This window comes from Amia ocellicauda, unplaced genomic scaffold, assembly GCF_036373705.1.
Source record: "Amia ocellicauda isolate fAmiCal2 unplaced genomic scaffold, fAmiCal2.hap1 HAP1_SCAFFOLD_145, whole genome shotgun sequence".
NCBI lineage: Eukaryota > Metazoa > Chordata > Actinopteri > Amiiformes > Amiidae > Amia > Amia ocellicauda.
This window is the reverse complement of record NW_027102708.1, coordinates 42,501-52,500: the sequence shown is the minus strand read 5'-3', so window position 1 is coordinate 52,500 and position 10,000 is coordinate 42,501.

Genomic DNA, 10,000 nt, shown 5'->3' with positions numbered 1-10,000 from the left:
CCCTAATGCAAAGTCAATGGGAGTGAGGAGATAGAAAATTTTTCAAAGTTTTTCACTCGGCCGCCTGGTCCCCTGACTCGAAAATTTTAAAGTGCTCCCATCGGTCCCGGGATAGGGTGGCTGATAGCTGGGAGCCCCCTGAGCACAGCCCCGGTGTTAGTTTTCGGAGAAATGCCCCCGTTGATTTGTTATGATTTTTTTTCCGCCGGCCGCCTGGTCGCCCTAATGTAAAGTCAATGGGAGTGAGGAGATAGAACATTTTTCAAAGTTTTTCACCCGGCCCCAAACGGCTCCAAAACACACTGGGGCTGTGGCTGGGACTCTCACCAGGACTGCCCCCTACTTTATTTCTGGATTAAAAAGCATTCTATATTAATTTTTCGATTTTTGGGACCCGGGACGCCTGGTCACCTAACTCCCCTTCTATCCCTATGGGGGGGGGACGGGGACATCGAAAACGCTCCCATCGCCGCCGAGGCACGCTGCGGGGACTCTCCCTACCATCGCCCCATGCTTCCTTTGAAGAATATATGACGTTTTTCAATTTTCACCGACATTTGAAAATCAAAACTTCAGAACATTTCATAGTTATTCTCAATGGGTTGTCTAGGGGCACACATCTCTAAACTGGGGGAAATGCTCAAAATGATTAAAAAGAAAAACAATGCCCCCAGACCCGGGGGGCTGATAGCTGGGAGCCCCCTGAGCACAGCCCCGGTGTTAGTTTTCGGAGAAATGCCCCCGTTGATTTGTTATGATTTTTTTTCCGCCGGCCGCCTGGTCGCCCTAATGTAAAGTCAATGGGAGTGAGGAGATAGAATATTTTTCAAAGTTTTTCACTCGGCCGTCTGGTCCCCTGACTCGAAAATTTTAAAGTGCTCCCATCGGTCCCGGGATAGGGTGGCTGATAGCTGGGAGCCCCCTGAGCACAGCCCCGGTGTTAGTTTTCGGAGAAATGCCCCCGTTGATTTGTTATGATTTTTTTTCCGCCGGCCGCCTGGTCGCCCTAATGTAAAGTCAATGGGAGTGAGGAGATAGAATATTTTTCAAAGTTTTTCACTCGGCCGTCTGGTCCCCTGACTCGAAAATTTTAAAGTGCTCCCATCGGTCCCGGGATAGGGTGGCTGATAGCTGGGAGCCCCCTGAGCACAGCCCCGGTGTTAGTTTTCGGAGAAATGCCCCCGTTGATTTGTTATGATTTTTTTTCCGCCGGCCGCCTGGTCGCCCTAATGTAAAGTCAATGGGAGTGAGGAGATAGAATATTTTTCAAAGTTTTTCACTCGGCCGTCTGGTCCCCTGACTCGAAAATTTTAAAGTGCTCCCATCGGTCCCAGACCCGGGTGGCCACGAGGTGGGACCCCCCTGAGCACTGCCCCGGTGTTAGTTTTCGGAGAAATGCCCCCGTTGATTTGTTATGATTTTTTTTCCGCCGGCCGCCTGGTCGCCCTAATGTAAAGTCAATGGGAGTGAGGAGATAGAATATTTTTCAAAGTTTTTCACTCGGCCGTCTGGTCCCCTGACTCGAAAATTTTAAAGTGCTCCCATCGGTCCCAGACCCGGGTGGCCACGAGGTGGGACCCCCCTGAGCACTGCCCCGGTGTTAGTTTTCGGAGAAATGCCCCCGTTGATTTGTTATGATCCGTAGTTGCCGGCCGGCCGCCCGGCATTGCTCTATCGGATGGAGCGTGGGCTGGCTATGGGAGATTTAGCGATTTTCGGAACCGGCCCCGATCGCCCCCCAAACCGGGTGGCCACGAGGTGGGACCCCCCTGAGCACTGCCCCGGTGTTAGTTTTCGGAGAAATGCCCCCGTTGATTTGTTATGATCCGTAGTTGCCGGCCGGCCGCCCGGCATTGCTCTATCGGATGGAGCGTGGGCTGGCTATGGGAGATTTAGCGATTTTCGGAACCGGCCCCGATCGCCCCCCAAACCGGGTGGCCACGAGGTGGGACCCCCCTGAGCACTGCCCCGGTGTTAGTTTTCCGAGAAATGCCCCCGTTGATTTGTTATGATCCGTAGTTGCCGGCCGGCCGCCCGGCAGTGCTCTATCGGATGGAGCGTGGGCTGGCTATGGGAGATTTAGCGATTTTCGGAACCGGCCCCGATCGCCCCCCAAACCGGGTGGCCACGAGGTGGGACCCCCCTGAGCACTGCCCCGGTGTTAGTTTTCCGAGAAATGCCCCCGTTGATTTGTTATGATCCGTAGTTGCCGGCCGGCCGCCCGGCAGTGCTCTATCGGATGGAGCGTGGGCTGGCTATGGGAGATTTAGCGATTTTCGGAACCGGCCCCGATCGCCCCCCAAACCGGGTGGCCACGAGGTGGGACCCCCCTGAGCACTGCCCCGGTGTTAGTTTTCGGAGAAATGCCCCCGTTGATTTGTTATGATCCGTAGTTGCCGGCCGGCCGCCCGGCAGTGCTCTATCGGATGGAGCGTGGGCTGGCTATGGGAGATTTAGCGATTTTCGGAACCGGCCCCGATCGCCCCCCAAACCGGGTGGCCACGAGGTGGGACCCCCCTGAGCACTGCCCCGGTGTTAGTTTTCGGAGAAATGCCCCCGTTGATTTGTTATGATCCGTAGTTGCCGGCCGGCCGCCCGGCAGTGCTCTATCGGATGGAGCGTGGGCTGGCTATGGGAGATTTAGCGATTTTCGGAACCGGCCCCGATCGCCCCCCAAACCGGGTGGCCACGAGGTGGGACCCCCCTGAGCACTGCCCCGGTGTTAGTTTTCCGAGAAATGCCCCCGTTGATTTGTTATGATCCGTAGTTGCCGGCCGGCCGCCCGGCAGTGCTCTATCGGATGGAGCGTGGGCTGGCTATGGGAGATTTAGCGATTTTCGGAACCGGCCCCGATCGCCCCCCAAACCGGGTGGCCACGAGGTGGGACCCCCCTGAGCACTGCCCCGGTGTTAGTTTTCCGAGAAATGCCCCCGTTGATTTGTTATGATCCGTAGTTGCCGGCCGGCCGCCCGGCAGTGCTCTATCGGATGGAGCGTGGGCTGGCTATGGGAGATTTAGCGATTTTCGGAACCGGCCCCGATCGCCCCCCAAACCGGGTGGCCACGAGGTGGGACCCCCCTGAGCACTGCCCCGGTGTTAGTTTTCCGAGAAATGCCCCCGTTGATTTGTTATGATCCGTAGTTGCCGGCCGGCCGCCCGGCAGTGCTCTATCGGATGGAGCGTGGGCTGGCTATGGGAGATTTAGCGATTTTCGGAACCGGCCCCGATCGCCCCCCAAACCGGGTGGCCACGAGGTGGGACCCCCCTGAGCACTGCCCCGGTGTTAGTTTTCGGAGAAATGCCCCCGTTGATTTGTTATGATCCGTAGTTGCCGGCCGGCCGCCCGGCAGTGCTCTATCGGATGGAGCGTGGGCTGGCTATGGGAGATTTAGCGATTTTCGGAACCGGCCCCGATCGCCCCCCAAACCGGGTGGCCACGAGGTGGGACCCCCCTGAGCACTGCCCCGGTGTTAGTTTTCGGAGAAATGCCCCCGTTGATTTGTTATGATCCGTAGTTGCCGGCCGGCCGCCCGGCATTGCTCTATCGGATGGAGCGTGGGCTGGCTATGGGAGATTTAGCGATTTTCGGAACCGGCCCCGATCGCCCCCCAAACCGGGTGGCCACGAGGTGGGACCCCCCTGAGCACTGCCCCGGTGTTAGTTTTCGGAGAAATGCCCCCGTTGATTTGTTACGATTATTTTTCGCCCAGGCGATGTGCCTTTTCATTTTGTTTTGCACTTTCCTTCATTCCTTGGTGCATGCTACCATCTAACGGACACATTTCGGTACTGCAGTTTGAAAGTAATTTCCCCGTCTAGGGATCTCTCTCTCGTCTAGGGACACTGCTGTACACACACACACACACACACACACACACACACACACACACACACACACACACACACACACACAGTGAGAGAGAGGGAGAGATAGAGAGAGAGAGAGGTGGAGAGGGAGAGAGAGGTGGAGATAGAGAGATGGAGATAGAGATGGAGATAGAGAGAGATGGAGATAGAGAGAGAGATGGAGATGGAGAGAGAGATGGTGATAGAGAGATAGAGATAGAGAGAGAGATGGTGATAGAGAGAGAGATGGTGATAGAGAGATGGAGATAGAGAGAGAGATGGTGATAGAGAGAGAGTCGTCACACTCTGGAACAAACTCCCCAGAAGCTGAAAGTTGGGGAACATTATGATGATCTTTATTTCTTGGCAGATAATAAATGATGATCTTACAGAGGGCGACTTACAACACCAGTGCAAACATACAGCGAAGGACAAGGCATCAATCGCGACAGAATCCCTTGAGTTAAAGCAGCAGATTCAGAATAACACACGTCAAAACAGACTGGAGACTAAAACGAGCACGAAAGGTGTCGAATATGTGGCCTCCTCTCGCTTGTAAACTCTCTCGTGTTCCTGTCGATGGGGTCGGCGGCTCGGGGCAGCGGCCTAGCAGCAGCAGGCAGGCCACCCGGCTGCCTGGGGCTGACCTCCGGGGCAGGCAGGCAGGCTGACCTCCAGGGCAGGCAGGCAGGCAGGCAGGCAGACCTCCAGGGCTAACAGGCTGACCTCCAGGGCTGGCAGGCTGACCTCCAGGGCTGGAAGGCAGGATGGCAGACCTCCAGGGCAGGCAGGCAGGCAGGCAGGCAGGCAGGCAGACCTCCAGGGCTGGCAGGGAGACCTCCAGGGCTGGCAGGCAGGCAGGCAGGGCTGTGTGGCTGGGGAGGGCAGGCTGGCAGGCAGGTAGGCCGTGCTGCTGCCAGGGCTGGAAGGCTGACCTCCAGGGCAGGCAGGCAGGCAGACCTCCAGGGCAGGCAGGCAGGTAGGCCGTGCTGCTGCCAGGGCTGGCAGGCTGACCTCCAGGGCAGGCAGGCAGGCAGGCAGACCTCCAGGGCTGGCAGGCTGACCTCCAGGGCAGGCAGGCAGGCAGGCAGGCAGACCTCCAGGGCTAACAGGCTGACCTCCAGGGCTGGCAGGCTGACCTCCAGGGCTGGAAGGCAGGATGGCAGACCTCCAGGGCAGGCAGGCAGGCAGGCAGGCAGGCAGGCAGACCTCCAGGGCTGGCAGGGAGACCTCCAGGGCTGGCAGGCAGGCAGGCAGGGCTGTGTGGCTGGGGAGGGCAGGCTGGCAGGCAGGTAGGCCGTGCTGCTGCCAGGGCTGGAAGGCTGACCTCCAGGGCAGGCAGGCAGGCAGACCTCCAGGGCAGGCAGGCAGGTAGGCCGTGCTGCTGCCAGGGCTGGCAGGCTGACCTCCAGGGCAGGCAGGCAGGCAGGCAGACCTCCAGGGCTGGCAGGCTGACCTCCAGGGCAGGCAGGCAGGCAGGCAGGCAGACCTCCAGGGCTAACAGGCTGACCTCCAGGGCTGGCAGGCTGACCTCCAGGGCTGGAAGGCAGGATGGCAGACCTCCAGGGCAGGCAGGCAGGCAGGCAGGCAGGCAGGCAGACCTCCAGGGCTGGCAGGGAGACCTCCAGGGCTGGCAGGCAGGCAGGCAGGGCTGTGTGGCTGGGGAGGGCAGGCTGGCAGGCAGGTAGGCCGTGCTGCTGCCAGGGCTGGAAGGCTGACCTCCAGGGCAGGCAGGCAGGCAGACCTCGAGGGCAGGCAGGCAGGTAGGCCGTGCTGCTACCAGGGCAGGCAGGCAGACCTCCAGGGCTAACAGGCTGACCTCCAGGGCAGGCAGTGCTGCTACCAGGGCTGGATAGCAGACCTCCAGGGCTGGATAGCAGACCTCCAGGGCTAACAGGCAGACCTCCAGGGCTGGCAGGCAGGCAGGCAGACCTCCAGGGCAGGCAGTGCTGCTACCAGGGCTGGATAGCAGACCTCCAGGGCAGGCAGTGCTGCTACCAGGGCAGGCAGTGCTGCTGCCAGGGCTGGATGGCAGGCAGGCAGACCTCCAGGGCTAACAGGCTGACCTCCAGGGCAGGCAGGCAGACCTCCAGGGCTAACAGGCTGACCTCCAGGGCAGGCAGTGCTGCTACCAGGGCAGGCAGGCTGTCCTCCAGGGCTGGATAGCAGACCTCCAGGGCAGGCAGTGCTGCCACCAGGGCAGGCAGGCTGTCCTCCAGGGCTGGATAGCAGACCTCCAGGGCAGGCAGTGCTGCTACCAGGGCAGGCAGGCTGTCCTCCAGGGCTGGATAGCAGACCTCCAGGGCAGGCAGTGCTGCTACCAGGGCAGGCAGTGCTGCTGCCAGGGCTGGATGGCAGGCAGGCAGACCTCCAGGGCTGGATAGCAGACCTCCAGGGCTAACAGGCTGACCTCCAGGGCTGGCAGGCTGACCTCCAGGGCTGGAAGGCAGGATGGCAGACCTCCAGGGCAGGCAGGCAGGCAGGCAGGCAGGCAGGCAGACCTCCAGGGCTGGCAGGGAGACCTCCAGGGCTGGCAGGCAGGCAGGCAGGGCTGTGTGGCTGGGGAGGGCAGGCTGGCAGGCAGGTAGGCCGTGCTGCTGCCAGGGCTGGAAGGCTGACCTCCAGGGCAGGCAGGCAGGCAGACCTCGAGGGCAGGCAGGCAGGTAGGCCGTGCTGCTACCAGGGCAGGCAGGCAGACCTCCAGGGCTAACAGGCTGACCTCCAGGGCAGGCAGTGCTGCTACCAGGGCTGGATAGCAGACCTCCAGGGCTGGATAGCAGACCTCCAGGGCTAACAGGCAGACCTCCAGGGCTGGCAGGCAGGCAGGCAGACCTCCAGGGCAGGCAGTGCTGCTACCAGGGCTGGATAGCAGACCTCCAGGGCAGGCAGTGCTGCTACCAGGGCAGGCAGTGCTGCTGCCAGGGCTGGATGGCAGGCAGGCAGACCTCCAGGGCTAACAGGCTGACCTCCAGGGCAGGCAGGCAGACCTCCAGGGCTAACAGGCTGACCTCCAGGGCAGGCAGTGCTGCTACCAGGGCAGGCAGGCTGTCCTCCAGGGCTGGATAGCAGACCTCCAGGGCAGGCAGTGCTGCCACCAGGGCAGGCAGGCTGTCCTCCAGGGCTAACAGGCAGACCTCCAGGGCTAACAGGCAGACCTCCAGGGCAGGCAGGCAGACCTCCAGGGCAGGCAGTGCTGCTACCAGGGCTGGATAGCAGACCTCCAGGGCTAACAGGCAGACCTCCAGGGCTGGCAGTGCTGCTACCAGGGCTGGATAGCAGACCTCCAGGGCTGGATAGCAGACCTCCAGGGCTAACAGGCAGACCTCCAGGGCAGGCAGGCAGACCTCCAGGGCTGGATAGCTGACCTCCAGGGCTGGATAGCAGACCTCCAGGGCTAACAGGCTGACCTCCAGGGCTAACAGGCAGACCTCCAGGGCAGGCAGGCAGACCTCCAGGGCAGGCAGTGCTGCTACCAGGGCTGGATAGCAGACCTCCAGGGCTAACAGGCAGACCTCCAGGGCTGGAAGGCAGGCAGTGCTGCTACCAGGGCAGGCAGGCTGTCCTCCAGGGCTGGAAGGCAGACCTCCAGGGCAGGCAGGCAGACCTCCAGGGCAGGCAGTGCTGCTACCAGGGCTGGATAGCAGACCTCCAGGGCTGGATAGCAGACCTCCAGGGCTAACAGGCAGACCTCCAGGGCTGGCAGGCTGACCTCCAGGGCAGGCAGGCAGGCAGGCAGACCTCCAGGGCTGGATAGCTGACCTCCAGGGCTGGATAGCAGACCTCCAGGGCTAACAGGCTGACCTCCAGGGCTAACAGGCAGACCTCCAGGGCAGGCAGGCAGACCTCCAGGGCAGGCAGTGCTGCTACCAGGGCTGGATAGCAGACCTCCAGGGCTAACAGGCAGACCTCCAGGGCTGGAAGGCAGGCAGTGCTGCTACCAGGGCAGGCAGGCTGTCCTCCAGGGCTGGAAGGCAGACCTCCAGGGCAGGCAGGCAGACCTCCAGGGCAGGCAGTGCTGCTACCAGGGCTGGATAGCAGACCTCCAGGGCTGGAAGGCAGGCAGGCAGACCTCCAGGGCAGGCAGTGCTGCTACCAGGGCTGGATAGCAGACCTCCAGGGCTGGAAGGCAGACCTCCAGGGCAGGCAGGCAGACCTCCAGGGCAGGCAGTGCTGCTACCAGGGCTGGATAGCAGACCTCCAGGGCTGGAAGGCAGGCAGGCAGACCTCCAGGGCAGGCAGTGCTGCTACCAGGGCTGGATAGCAGACCTCCAGGGCTAACAGGCAGACCTCCAGGGCAGGCAGTGCTGCTACCAGGGCTGGATAGCAGACCTCCAGGGCTAACAGGCAGACCTCCAGGGCTGGAAGGCAGGCAGTGCTGCTACCAGGGCAGGCAGGCTGTCCTCCAGGGCTGGAAGGCAGACCTCCAGGGCAGGCAGGCAGACCTCCAGGGCAGGCAGTGCTGCTACCAGGGCTGGATAGCAGACCTCCAGGGCTGGAAGGCAGGCAGGCAGACCTCCAGGGCAGGCAGTGCTGCTACCAGGGCTGGATAGCAGACCTCCAGGGCTAACAGGCAGACCTCCAGGGCTGGCAGTGCTGCTACCAGGGCTGGATAGCAGACCTCCAGGGCTGGATAGCAGACCTCCAGGGCTAACAGGCAGACCTCCAGGGCTGGCAGGCTGACCTCCAGGGCAGGCAGGCAGGCAGGCAGACCTCCAGGGCTGGATAGCTGACCTCCAGGGCTGGAAGGCAGACCTCCAGGGCTGGCAGGCTGACCTCCAGGGCAGGCAGGCCGGGCCCCCGGTGCTGCATCTCGGCCGCTGCCTGGGGCGGACCGGCCCGGGTGCCCTTGCGCTTTTTCGACACCAGGGGGCAGTTGGGTGCCATTCCGTCCCTCGTGTGGCGAAATGGCGGTACTGCACCTCCGCCTTTTTGCTGGAGAAAGTCCGCAGTCGGGACAATGCGCCACACGGTCCGTCGGCAGGAGGCCCGGGCCCGGGCACAACTCCCCGGTGGGGACGGACGCCGGGCTGGAGCTTCCCTTCAGCACACACACTCACTCACTCACTCTCTGACCGACCGACCGACCGACGGCTCCCAGCGCTCAGCCTGCAGGGCTACACACCCCGGTGGGTGCGGGCTCCGGGCTGGAGCTCTCCTTCAGCACACACACTCACTCTCTGACCGACCGAACGACCGACGGCTCCCAGCGCTCAGTCAGCAGGCCTACTCCTCCCCGGTGGGGACGGACGCCGGGCTGGAGCTTTCCTTCAGCACACACACTCACTGACTGACCGACCGACGGCTCCCAGCGCTCAGCCTGCAGGGCTACACACCCCGGTGGGTGCGGGCTCCGGGCTGGAGCTCTCCTTCAGCACACACACTCACTGACTGACCGACCGAACGACCGACGGCTCCCAGCGCTCAGCCTGCAGGGCTACACCTCCCCGGTGGGTGCGGGCTCCGGGCTGGAGCTTCCCTTCAGCACACACACTCACTCTCTGACCGACCGACCGACCGACGGCTCCCAGCGCTCAGCCTGCAGGGCTACACCTCCCCGGTGGGTGCGGGCTCCGGGCTGGAGCACACACACTCACTGACTGACCGACCGAACGACCGACGGCTCCCAGCGCTCAGCCTGCAGGGCTACACCTCCCCGGTGGGTGCGGGCTCCGGGCTGGAGCTTTCCTTCAGCACACACACTCACTGACTGACCGACCGAACGACCGACGGCTCCCAGCGCTCAGCCTGCAGGGCTACACCTCCCCGGTGGGTGCGGGCTCCGGGCTGGAGCTCTCCTTCAGCACACACACTCACTCTCTGACCGACCGAACGACCGACGGCTCCCAGCGCTCAGCCTGCAGGGCTACACCTCCCCGGTGGGTGCGGGCTCCGGGCTGGAGCTCTCCTTCAGCACACACACTCACTCTCTGACCGACCGAACGACCGACGGCTCCCAGCGCTCAGTCAGCAGGCCTACTCCTCCCCGGTGGGTGCGGGCTCCGGGCTGGAGCTTTCCTTCAGCACACACACTCACTGACTGACCGACCGAACGACCGACGGCTCCCAGCGCTCGGCCTGCAGGGCTACACCTCACCGGTGGGTGCGGGCTCCGCGCTGGAGCTTTCCTTCAGCACTCACTGACCGACGGCTCCCG